At 35.1% G+C, this 15,351-nt stretch overlaps 1 long non-coding RNA gene and 1 pseudogene across 1 annotated transcript; one reads left to right on the top strand and one right to left on the bottom strand.

Annotated features, from left to right (window-relative positions):
- Positions 1-4,070, bottom strand: part of LOC142201198 (protein tyrosine phosphatase type IVA 1 pseudogene) — a 66,813-nt pseudogene extending 62,743 nt beyond the window's left edge.
- Positions 4,071-4,424: 354 nt separating this feature from the next.
- LOC142199971 (uncharacterized) lies at positions 4,425-13,950 on the top strand. The gene is made up of 3 exons (XR_012715427.1): positions 4,425-4,510; positions 4,612-4,667; positions 13,861-13,950. It is a non-coding gene; the product is annotated as an uncharacterized LOC142199971 (long non-coding RNA).
- The last annotated feature ends 1,401 nt before the right edge of the window (positions 13,951-15,351 follow it).

Here is a 15,351-nt window from a genome sequence, read left to right as displayed (position 1 = left end):
ACTGAGTGTGAGTGTAATAAATAGTATAAACTGAGCGTGTGACTGTAATAAATAGTATATACTGAGCATTACTGTAATAAATAGTATATACTGAGCGTTACTGTAATAAATAGTATATACTGAGCGTGAGACTGTAATAAATAGTATATACTGAGTGTGAGTGTAATAAATAGTATATACTGAGCGTTACTATAATAAATAGTATAAACTGAGCGTGTGACTGTAATAAATAGTATATACTGAGCATTACTGTAATAAATAGTATATACTGAGCGTTACTGCAATAAATAGTATATACTGAGCATGTGACTGTAATAAATAGTATAAACTGAGCGTGTGACTGTAATAAATAGTATATACTGAGCGTTACTGTAATAATTGGTATATACCGAGCGTTTCTATAATAAGTAGTATATACTGAGCGTTACTGTAATAAATAGTATATACTGAGCGTGAGACTGTAATAAATAGTATATACTTAGCGTGAGACTGTAATAAATAGTATATACTAAATGTGTGAGTGTGATAAATAGTATATACTGTGCGTTAAACTGTAATAAATAGTATATACTGAGCGTGAGACTGTAATAAATAGTATATACTGAGTGTGTGACTGTAATAAATAGTATATACTGAGCGTGTGACTGTAATAAATAGTATATACTGAGCGTGAGACTGTAATAAATAGTATATACTGAGCGTGTGACTGTAATAAATAGTATATAATGAGTGTGAGTGTAATAAACAGTATATACTTAGTGTGTGACTTTAATGAATAGTATATACTGAGCGTGACTGTAATAAATAGTATATACTGAGCGTTACTGTAATAAATAGTATATACTGAGCGTGAGACTGTAATAAATAGTATATACTGAGTGTGAGGGTAATAAATAGTATATACTGAGCGAGAGACTGTAATAAATAGTATATACTGAGCGTGACTGTAATAAATAGTATATTCTGAACGTGACTGTAATAAATAATATATACTGAGCGTGTGATTGTAATAAATAGTATATACTGAGCGTTACTGTAATAAATAGTATATACTGAGCGTTATTGTAATAAATAGTACATACTGAGCGTGACTGTAATACACAGTATATACTGAACGTGACTAATAAATAGTATATACTGAGCATGAGATTGTAACAAATAGTATATTCTGAGCATATGATTGTAATAAATAGTCCATACTGAGCGTTACTGTAATAAATAATAAATACTGAGCGTGACTGTAATAAACAGTATATACTGAGCGTGACTGTAATAAATAGTATATACTGAGCGTGACTGTAATAAATAGTATATACTGAGCATGTGACTGTCATAAATAGTATACATTGAGCCTTACTGTAATAAATAGTATATACTGAGCGTTACTGTAATAAATAGTATATACTGAGCGTTTGACTGTAATAAATTGTATATACTGAGCTTTACTGTAATAAATAGTATATACTGAGCTTTAGACTGTAATAAATAGTATATACTGAGCGTTACTGTAATAAATAGTATATACTGAGCGTGAGACTGTAATACACAGTATATACTAAACGTGACTAATAAATAGTATATACAGAGCATGAGATTGTAACAAATAGTATATACTGAGCGTGTGATTGTAATAAATAGTCCATACTGAGCGTTACTGTAATAAATAATATATACTGAGCGTGACTGTAATAAACAGAATATACTGAGCGTGACTGTAATAAATAGTATATACTGAGCGTGACTGTAATAAATAGTATATACTGAGCATGTGACTGTAATAAATAGTATACATTGAGCCTTACTGTAATAAATAGTATATACTGAGCGTTACTGTAATAAATAGTATATACTGAGCGTGTGACTGTAATAAATTGTATATACTGAGCATTACTGTAATAAATAGTATATACTGAGCGTGTGACTGTAATAAATTGTATATACTGAGCTTTACTGTAATAATTAGTATATACTGAGCGTTTCTATAATAAGTAGTATATACTGAGCGTTACTGTAATAAATAGTATATACTTAGCGTGAGACTGTAATAAATAGTATATACTAAATGTGTGAGTGTAATAAATAGTATATACTGTGCGTGAGACTGTAATAGTATATACTGAGCGTGAGACTCTAATAAATAGTATATACTGAGTGTGTGACTGTAATAAATAGTATATACTGAGCGTGTGACTGTAATAAATAGTATATACTGAGCTTGTGACTGTTATAAATAGTATATACTGAGCGTTACTGTAATAAATAGTATATACTGAACGTAACCGTAATAAATAGTATATACTGAGCGTTACTGTATTAAATAATATATACTGATCGTGACTGTAATAAATAGTATATACCGAGCGTTACTGTAATAAATAGTACATACTGAGCGTGTGACTGTAATATATAGTATATACTGAGCTTTACTGTAATAATAGTATATACTGAGCGTTACTGTAATAATTAGTATATATTGAGCGTTACTGTAATAAATAGTATATACTGAGTGTGTGACTGCAATAAATAGTATATACTGAGCGTGTGACTGTAATAAATAGTATAAACTGAGCATGTGACTGTAATAAATAGTATATACTGAGCGTTACTGTAATAAATAGTATATACTGAGTGTGAGACTGTAATAAATAGTATATACTGAGCATGTGACTAATAAATAGTATATACTGAGCGTTACTGTAATAAATAGTATATACTGAGTGTGTGATTGTAATAAATAGTATATACTGAGCGTTACTATAATAAATGGTATATACTGAGCATGAGACTATAATAAATAGTATATACTGAGCGTTACTGTTAAAAATAGTATATACTGAGTGTGTGACTGTAACAAATAGTATACACTGAGCGTGTGACTGTAATAAATAGTATATACTAAGTGTGTGACTGTAATAAATAGTATATACTGAGCATTACTATAATAAATAGTATATACTGAGCGTGAGACTATAATACATAGTATATATTGAGCGTGTGACTGTAATAAATAGTATATACTGAGCATGTGATTGTAATAAATAGTATATACTGAACGTGTCACTGTAAAAAATAGTATATACTGAGCGTGTGACTAATAAATAGTATGTACGGAGCGTGTGATTGTAATAAATAGAATGTACTGAGCGTTACTGTAATAAATAGTATATACTGAGGGTTACTGTAATAAATAGTATATACTGAGCATGTGACTGTAATATATAGCATAAACTAAGCGTGTGACTGTAATAAATAGTATATACTGAGCGTTACTGTAATAAATAGTATATACTGAGCGTGAGACTGTAATAAATAGTATATACTGAGTGTGAGGGTAATAAATAGGACATTCTGAGCAAGAGACTGTAATAAATTGTATATACTGAGCGTGAGACTGTAATAAATAGTATATACTGAGCGTGTGACTGTAATAAATAGTATATACTGAGGGTTACTGTAATAAATAGTATATACTGAGCATTTGACTGTAATATATAGCATAAACTAAGCGTGTGACTGTAATAAATAGTATATACTGAGCGTTACTGTAATAAATAGTATATACTGAGCGTGAGACTGTAATAAATAGTATATACTGAGTTTGAGGGTAATAAATAGTATATACTGAGAGTTACTGTAATAAATAGTATATACTGAGCGTGTGACTGTAATAAATAGTATATACTGAGCATGTGACTGTAATAAATAGTATATACTGAGCATTACTGTAAAAAATAGTATATACTGAATGTGACTGTGATAAATATTTTATACTGAGTGTGTGACTGTAACAAATAGTATATACTGAGCATTACTGTTAAAAATAGTATATACTGAGTGTGTGACTGTAATAAATAGCATATACTGAGCGTGTGACTGTAATAAATAGTAGAATCTGCAGTCACGTCGTTATTTTGCTCGGGATCACCTGTAGATCTGCACTTTTTGATTCATGTTTTTGGCACACATCCGTTATGTGAACATACCCTTAGTCCATCTTCAGACTGTTGTGGCGTGTCCATATCACATCCGCAAATCTTTTCACGTCTATACATCTGACCCATCAGCCACATTGGGACCTGCGGGGCTGTAGGATTGGGACACTAGACCTATGTCAGTCTGAACACGGCCTAAGAGCTTTGGAGCTTCTGTGCTTTTAGAATGTATCCAGGCTCCGGCGCTCTGCCGTGTCCTGTGTGTATTACCTGTGACATACAGCTGACCGATCTCTGCTCCCGGTCATGTGACTTATAACCCCTTGGGCGCCAGGGTCACTCTGGACAAGGGCATTGGATGGCCTCCAGTCCTGGCCGGTGCGCTGGGAGCAGATTCCTGTCCACTAGTTTGGTGATTTAGTCGTCTGACTTTCCATAACCAGAACTATTTGGCGCTGACTCTTCCATCCTGACGTAGATTTGTTTTTGGTTTCCTTCAGGTCTGGAGGGTGAACGTCCCGCACGCTTGTCTCGTGGTGAGACAGACAGAGACACATACAGACGCAGCGCTGCCCCACGTAAGTGTCCGCTCGAAGGACGATGGATAAAATGATGGTTAATTCTCACTTCGGGGTCTGGATAACACATTGAAACTTTTTTTTTTTTTTTTCCTCTGCAGCTGGTGCAGACAAGAAGGCCGAAGCCGGCGCTGGAGCCGCTACAGAATTCCCGTTTGTAAGTTCACTTTTACTATAGATTTCCATAGGTTGTGTCCAAATTGCATTTGCCATAAATTGAGCCCTAAATATGGCCATAGGGTTACAGGAGCCTGATGGAGGCCGTTGGGTAGTGTCCATTAGTATGAGGGATGGGATGTCTGGATTCTGCCATAGACTACTACATGATATACAGGTGTCTGGTTCTTGTTATATATGATGTATTTCTGGGTTATCTGACGCCTGTTAGCAGTATTATAATCCAGTCGTTAGTACATGACTCTCGTGGACTCTCTTCCTCTATGGTTAGATTACTATACAGTGTATGACGTCACATTTCTTTACATTCGCTGTGTTTTCTATCTGGGTGATAACATGCTAGTATCCACCTGTCGGATTGTTGCGGGCAGTTTGTCGCACTTGCTCGGTATCACCGCAGGTATCTGGCGTCGGGCCCAGTGTAACAAGGTGTCGCCTGCACAGCTGCTGAATCCCATAACATTCCTACAAATCCCGCCATCTTCGGTGTACTTTCGTGCGGTGTTCTCAGTCTGCCAGCTGTCAGATAGAATAATCCTGGGCTGCCGCTTCGGCTCCTTAAAGGGGCGCTTCATGAACATTTCTTTTTTTTATTCAGACAATCTTTTTGTTCCACATTTGAGACAACCCGTCAGATTTTAAGCTTTGTCCAATTTCAACCAAGTGACCCTTCATGTTCTTCATCACCCGGTTGCAGACGTATTTAGGAAAGTAGACACATTGGGGCGAATTTATGGAGATCACCGCCCGCCCTATGTATAAATAGTCACAGGCCCCCTCCTAAATTCTGCGCCTCCTCTGTCGCACCGCGGGCCCGTCCTGGTATCTTCGCCAGCCTGGAAACTGGTGTAAATGATGTAAAATCTACCGCCACTCCCAGGCCGCTCTCACGAGGTTGGTGCAGAAGTAATAACCTTCCCCGACTGGGGCAGATTTATCAAAAAAGTCTAAAACTGTCCAGATTACCCCTAGCAACCAATTACAGCCCATAGCAACCAATCTCCGTTTTCGTATGTCAAGAGCAGAATACATAATGAAAGCTGCGCTGTGATTGGTTGTTATGGGTAACTAAGACTGTTCTTACATTGTAATAATCTGCCCCACTGACTTGTATCAGGGTCTGGACGGCTAAAAATCGGACAAGTGACTGCACCCGCGGGGGCCGAATTATTACCATAGGCTGAAAGCGAAACTGCAACCAATCACAGCACATAGCGACCAATCACAGTGCAGCTTTCATTTTTCAGGAGGAGAATACAAGATGAAAGCTGCGCTGTGATTGGTTGCTATGTGTTGTGACTGGTTGTTCTGTTCCGTGAAGTCACAATTGGGCTTATAGTTCTTACACCCGCACCTTGTACACCGACCTTCAAACCGAAGATGGACCTCCTAAGGAAAGTAATGCCTTTTATCCCACTCACATACACACTATACACACTCTACACACACACAAAACACACACAATTCATACACACCTCAACCCGTCCACTATTATATCTCATGTACACATTATACACACCTAACATAGACACAATACACACACCTCACACACGCACATTATACAAACACCTTCTACAAAGCTAACATGTAATTTATACACACACATTATACATATTATACACACATACACATCATACATATTATACACACATTATACATATTATACACATTATATACATATTATACACACATTATACATATTATATATATTATACATATTATACACACATTATACATATTATACACATTATACACACATTATATACATATTATACACACATTATACATATTATACACATTATACATAGTATATATTATACATATTATACACCTTATACATATTATACACCTTATACATATTATACACATTATACACATTATACACCTTCTACATATTATACACATTATACATATTATATATATTATACACCTTATACACATTATTCATATTATATATATTATATATATTATACACTTTATACATGTTATACACATTATACACATTATACACATTGTACAAATTATACACCTTATACATATTATACACATTATACATATTATATATATTATACACATTATATATATTATACACCTTATACATATTATACATATTATACACCTTATACATATTATACACCTTATACATATTATACATATTATACACCTTATACATATTATACACATTATATATATTATACACCTTATACATATTATACATATTATACACCTTATACATATTATACGCCTTATACATATTATACATATTATACACCTTATACATATTATACACATTATATATATTATACACCTTATACATATTATACATATTATACACCTTATACATATTATACACCTTATACATATTATACACCTTATACATATTATACATATTATACACCTTATACATATTATACATATTATACACCTTATACATATTATACATATTATACACCTTATACATATTATACACATTATACATATTATATATATTATACACATTATACATATTATACACCTTATACATATTATACACCTTATACATATTATACATATTATACACCTTATACATATTATACACATTATACATATTATATATATTATACACATTATACATATTATACACATTATACATATTATATATATTATACACATTATACATATTATACACCTTATACATATTATACACATTATATATATTATACACCTTATACATATTATACATATTATACACCTTATACATATTATACACCTTATACATATTATACATATTATACACCTTATACATATTATACACATTATATATATTATACACCTTATACATATTATACATATTATACACCTTATACATATTATACACCTTATACATATTATACATATTATACATATTATACACCTTATACATATTATACACATTATATATATTATACACCTTATACATATTATACATATTATACACCTTATACATATTATACACCTTATACATATTATACATATTATACACCTTATACATATTATACACCTTATACATATTATACACATTATACATATTATATATATTATACACATTATACATATTATACACCTTATACATATTATACACCTTATACATATTATACATATTATACACCTTATACATATTATACACATTATACATATTATATATATTATACACATTATACATATTATACACATTATACATATTATATATATTATACACATTATACATATTATACACCTTATACATATTATACACATTATATATATTATACACCTTATACATATTATACATATTATACACCTTATACATATTATACATATTATACACCTTATACATATTATACACATTATATATATTATACACCTTATACATATTATACACCTTATACATATTATACACCTTATACATATTATACATATTATACACCTTATACATATTATACACCTTATACATATTATACACCTTATACATATTATACACATTATACATATTATACATATTATACACCTTATACATATTATACACATTATATATATTATACACCTTATACATATTATACATATTATACACCTTATACATATTATACACCTTATACATATTATACATATTATACACCTTATACATATTATACACCTTATACATATTATACACCTTATACATATTATACACATTATACATATTATACATATTATACACCTTATACATATTATACATATTATACACCTTATACATATTATACACATTATACATATTATATATATTATACACATTATACATATTATACACATTATACATATTATATATATTATACACATTATACATATTATACACCTTATAAATCTTATACACCTTATACATATTATACATATTATACACCTTATACATATTATACATATTATACACCTTATACATATTATACACATTATACATATTATATATATTATACACATTATACATATTATACACCTTATACATATTATACACCTTATACATATTATACATATTATACACCTTATACATATTATACACATTATACATATTATATATATTATACACATTATACATATTATACACCTTATACATATTATACACCTTATACATATTATACACATTATACATATTATATATATTATACACATTATACATATTATACACCTTATACATATTATACACCTTATACATATTATACACCTTATACATATTATACACATTATACATATTATATATATTATACACATTATACATATTATACATATTATACACCTTATACATATTATACATAATATACACATTATACATATTATATATATCTTATACATATTATACATATTATACACATTATACATATTATACATATTATACACCTTATACATATTATACATATTATACACCTTATACATATTATACACATTATACATATTATATATATTATACACATTATACATATACATATTATACACCTTATACATATTATACATATTATACACCTTATACATATTATACACGTTATACATATTATATATATTATACACATTATATATATTATACAAATTATACACCTTATACATATTATACACCTTATACATATTATACACCTTATACATATTATACATATTATACAACTTATACATATTATACATATTGTATATATTATACACATTATACATATTATACATATTATACACCTTATACATATTATACATATTATACACCTTATACAGATTATACACATTATACATATTATATATATTATACACATTATACATATTATACATATTATACACCTTATACATATTATACATATTATACACCTTATACATATTATACACATTATACATATTATATATATTATACACATTATATATATTATACAAATTATACACCTTATACATATTATACACCTTATACATATTATACATATTATACACCTTATACATATTATACATATTATACACCTTATACATATTATACATATTGTATATATTATACACATTATACATATTATACATATTATACACCTTATACATATTATACATATTATACACCTTATACATATTATACACATTATACATATTATATATATTATACACATTATACATATTATACATATTATACACCTTATACATATTATACACCTTATACATATTATACACATTATACATATTATATATATTATACACATTATACATATTATACACCTTATACATATTATACACCTTATACATATTATACACATTATACATATATATATTATACACATTATACATATTATATATTATATACCTTATACATATTATACACATTATACATATTATACACCTTATAAATATTATACACCTTATACATATTATACACATTATACATATTATATATATATATATATATATATATATATATATATTATACATATTATACACCTTATACATATTATACATATTATACACCTTATACATATACATATTATACACATTATACATATTATACACATTATACACACATTATACATATTATACACCTTATACACACATTATACACACCTTACACAATTATATACACCCTATACACATTATATACACACATTATATACACATTATATACACCTTATACACACACAATAAGGAGGCATTGCGTCACTGAGGTCCATGTAAACGGCGCTGATTACGTAATCAGTCAGTGCGTGCGAGCTCCTAAGGGGGACGGATATCACGTGGTCACGATCACGTGCCGAGGAATCTAGGCAGGCACAGCCTTGGCCACCTCCTTTTGGGTCCTGTCCGCTGAGGGAAGTCCACCCGCTCTGCGCATGCTCCTTCCTTTTCTGCTCAGGCCTTCGAAAAAGCTGCAGAGGTGAGCGGATACCGGGGCTTTGTAATCCGTCCTAGATGGCGGCCATCCGGGGACTGCCGGTACCTGTAACTAATACATTGTGTACCGGCAGTGAGGAGGGACCGGGGCCGCCATATATGTGTGAGGTGTAGCGGTAATAGGCAGAGGGAAGGCTGCGGCCTGCGGGGCCCCCGAGTACCGGGTGGGATGTGTTTGTGGTATCACTGGCTAGTTTTATACCGGGTGTGTATATAATCTATGTATGTAAGGGGAGGGTATATACTGTATGTGCTGGGGGATGGGATGTGCTATGTACATGGTAGGGATGTACAGTATGTACATATAGATGTGTATGGGCTGTATATAGTATGTACAGTGGGTATATATGGATGTGTCTGGGCTGTATATATGTACAGTGGGTATATACGGATGTGTCTGGGCTGTATATATGTACAGTGGGTATATACGGATGTGTCTGGGCTGTATATATGTACAGTGGGTATATACAGATGTGTCTGGGCTGTATATATGTACAGTGGGTATATATAGATATGTCTGGGCTATATATATATGTACAGTGGGTATATATGGTGATTATATGTCTGGGCTTTGCATGTATATATATATCAGTGCTATAAACCCCCCATATACACTAGTATAGTATACAGCTCCCGCCTCTGTATTCTGCAGCTGCTCTTGGCTGGTTACTTTCTAATAGCTGAGTTTCCTCATTGATGTGGGATCCGGGTCTCCATCTCCGCTGATCTAATACTGAGGACCGATCCTTTAGTATCCTTTCTCTTTGTGTCTTGGACCTTTTATTGACACAACCGTTTTTGTTTCTTGGTCCCCCTTCCCCCATAACACCCTTGTGCTCCAGTGATGTATGAAGGTGGAGGAACAGGTTTAAGGCCTTTAGTGGCTGCTGGAAAAAAATAAGTCTTGTCAATCACTAAAGGGTTAATAAGTGGTCAGTTGTCAGGGAGGACTTGCGCAGGAAACTCAATTCAGGCGGTGTGATGTGTGCAAACTGTAAGTGCGGCGTATACCGTGTGGTTTATATGTGAGCCCTCATCGCGCTGTTCACACTGCAGACTCTTCCTCAGAACATCAATAACTTATTCCAGTTCCCTTCTCAGATGTTGATGCCCAAGAAGGATCGTATCGCCATCTATGAGAGCTCCTTGTCATGGTGGCCAAGAAAGACGTCCACATGCCCAAGCATCCTGAGCTCGCAGACAAGAATGTGCCCAACCTCCACGTCATGAAGGCCATGCAGGTAAGTGCACAGCGGTATACATATATACTGTGCTAGAGCCGGGAGGTGCCAGTTACTCTTCCTGACCCTTGTCTTTGTCTCCCTGCAGTCCCTGAAGTCTCGCGGCTATGTGAAGGAGCAGTTTGCCTGGCGCCACTTCTACTGGTACCTGACCAATGAGGGCATCCAGTACCTGCGGGATTTCCTGCACCTGCCCCCAGAGATCGTCCCTGCAACTCTGAGGAGGAGTCGCCCCGAGACTGGCAGACCAAGGCCTAAAGGTGAGTTATATGGGGTGTCCGGGCATCCTGCTGCCAGGCTATAGGGTATGGGACTATACTAGTGGAGTGGATGTGACGTGCCCTGGTGCAGGATATGGGGGTTCAGAGCACAGATTGTTGATCTCCCCCCATAACACGATATTGGGGCTCCTTTGGCATGTTCGTGTATTGCCCTGTGTTGCCGGAGATAGAGCTTACCCTCCTCTCCCTTTATGAGGGGGCCGTCCACAGGGTCAGTAATTGTCTGTTTACTGGAACCTCCAATGATCACAAGAATAGGGGTCCTGTGCTGCCCCCTACCCTGCCATTTGGTAGCGTCCATAGTCCATTTGCTCCTCTAGTCCATTCATTCTTATTGGACTGGACATGACAAGTGATAGATTATTTTTTCTGTTCTTCCCATAGACTGGTGGTGAAGCTCATACACGACCGCTGCTCCATTTATATGGGGGGGGGATATGGGACCCTTATTCTCCTAATTCCTGGTTGTCTCTGATCACATCACCCACACCTTATGACTAGGTATTGAGTTTGTAGAGAGCCCCAGCGGACCCCTTTCAGTATGAACACATTCTCTAGCCGTCCTGTCTAGTGTTCAGGTGCACTCTGACCCTGCGGCCATGTTGTGCCCATTACACACCAGTGACTCTCCATTGATGTGGCCGGATCCTTTATCGTAGGTTGGATTATTAGCTCCGTGACTTCCCCCCTCGTCCTCTTGTGGTTATTTAGCTGCTTGTCAGGATCAGATCACAATGAAGCTTCAGTTACAAAAGAGGTTCCAAAAATTGCACAAATCCTAAACCTTTAGGGCATTTGCTGCTGCTCTGCCCCCGAGTACAATAGTGTCAGAAGATTTACCAAGTCTCATACACCTGCTGCAAAAAGTGCAACTCTCAAAGTGGGGCAGTGTATGCAGCGGGATATTACTGAGGCTCTGAGCTCAGCAAACTGACCCATGTCCAGTGATGGTTGCAGTGGATTTCTTCCTCTTCACAAACATGGCGCAGCCTTGTACCTGACGTTCGATCACATTGTATCCGCATTCTGCGACTGTTTTGCACACTGACGGTGACCTGCGGTACAGATTTGTAAGCCATTTGTATCTGCAGTCACGTCATAGTTTTGCTCGGGATCACCTGTAGATCTGCACTTTTTGATTCATGTTTTTGGCACACATCCATTATGTGAACATACCCTTCGTCCGTATTCAGACTGTTGTGACGTGTCCATATCACATCCGCAAATCTTTTCATGTCTATACGTCTGACCCATCAGCCACATTGGGACCTGCTGGGCTGTAGGATTGGGACACTAGACCTATGTTAAGGACATTTGGATGCATTACAACAGTCTGAACACGGCCTAAGGGTTTCTGAGCTTTTAGGATGTATCCAGGCTCCGGAGCTCTGTAAATTCCCACTTTGGGGTCTGGATAACACATTGGAATTTTTTTTTCTTTGCAGCCGATGCAGACAAAAAGGCTGGGGCTGGAGCCGCTACAGAATTCCAGTTTGTAAGTTCACTTTTACTATAGATTTCTATAGGCTGTGTCCAAATGGCATTTGCCATAAATTGAGCCCAAAATGTGTCCATAGGGTTACAGGAGCCTGATGGAGGCCATTGGGTAGTGTCCATTAGTATGAGGGGGATGGGATGTCTGGATTCTGCCATAGACTACACCATACTATAGGCTTTATACTCATGGCTGACAGATGCCGCATCCCTTATGGCACTTTAGTAAGGATTGTAGGCCGGATCTGTAACCCTTTCACAACCAGGACCTTACTATTCTTCTCTTCTTTTGCAGAGAGGAGGCTTTGAACGCGGCCGTGGACAGCAACCCCCTCAGTGATGCGGCTATCCTTCATTTGTCAATAAAACTGGTTTTCCCACATAATTTTCTGCTTTTTCTTTCCGTACAAGGTCTTGGTGTCAGGAGGATCAGGGTTTTATGAGGTTAAAGGGGTATCTATTTTTGGGATCGGTGATCAATTGAAGATCCTGGGGGGGTCCGACACGTATCGGCTCCCTGAGTGCTGCAGCCATGCCATGTGGCTTGTTCACAGCGCAGCCCCATTCAGATGATTGAGCTGAGCTGTAATACCAAGCACAACCACTATGTGGTGCTGGGGTGAGGAGACTGCAGTGCTCACTCATACAGCTGATCAGTGAGGGTGCTAGGTGTCTAATCTCTAACAATCTTCATTCGATGGTGTATACCAGGGATAGGTCATTGGTTACCATAGCTGTATATCCTCTTCCATGTATGTACTGCTATGGATATAACAGGACTCAGTATGGAGGCTGCAGGCACTCGCCATAAAGGAACCTTCTGTCGGCTCTTTTGGAAGGTCTTCCATGTTTTCCTTGTTACGTCAGTTGTGTAGCCGGTCTTCCTAGAACCCCTGACCAGAGAGCTGAAGAATTCAGGGCAAGGTAGTTCCCTTCATCTCTTTGTTCTTCATTCCTGGATGTTATCCCGCTGATAGAGACCATAAGGGGGTCAGAGCCATGGGGTAAGGTTTGTAGTCCTGCTAGGTGGTACAGGTTACATCCACATGGTGCCAGGACATTGCGCAGATCATCACACCGTCTCCAGACTATATCAGATTGACTGGGGTCTGACTCCAAATATACAGGCCATTACAGGAACACTAAACACAGCTACAACTTGGCTTAAAACTACGTAGATCACTGCCAGGACTCCTACTTTACATCATATAGAGTAGGCATGGTGGAAAACGAAGAGCAATTCCTCTACGTGTTGAGTCGTGGAACCTACAGTGTTGGCCAAAAGTCTTGTCTCCCCTGCAATTCCGTCAGATAATACTCGTGTTCTTCCAGAAAATGATTACAAGCACAAACTCTTTGGTAATATATTCATTTATTTTGCTTGCAATAAAAAAACACAAAAGAGAATGAAATAAAGTCACATCATTGATCATTTTACACAAAACTCCAAAACTGGTGCGGACAGAAGTATTGGCACCCTCAGCCTAATACTTGGTCGCACAACCTTTAGACACAATAACTGCGCACAACCGCTTCCGCTAACCAGCAATGAGTTTCTTACAAGGCTCTGCTGGAATCTTAGACCATTCTTCTTTGGCAAACTTCTCCAGGTCCCCCCTCAAATGTGAAGGGGGCCTTCTCCAAACTGCCACCAAGAGATCTCTCCCCCTCCCCCACAGGTGTTCTATGGGATTCAGGGCTGGACTCATTGCTGCCACTTTACAAGTCTCCAGGGCTTTCTCTCACCACCATTTTCTAGTGCTGACCTGAAGTGTGTTTTGGGTCC

This window comes from Leptodactylus fuscus, chromosome 4 (genome assembly GCF_031893055.1).
Source record: "Leptodactylus fuscus isolate aLepFus1 chromosome 4, aLepFus1.hap2, whole genome shotgun sequence".
NCBI classification, from domain to species: Eukaryota; Metazoa; Chordata; class Amphibia; order Anura; family Leptodactylidae; genus Leptodactylus; species Leptodactylus fuscus.
This window is presented reverse-complemented; position numbering and strand designations above follow the sequence as displayed.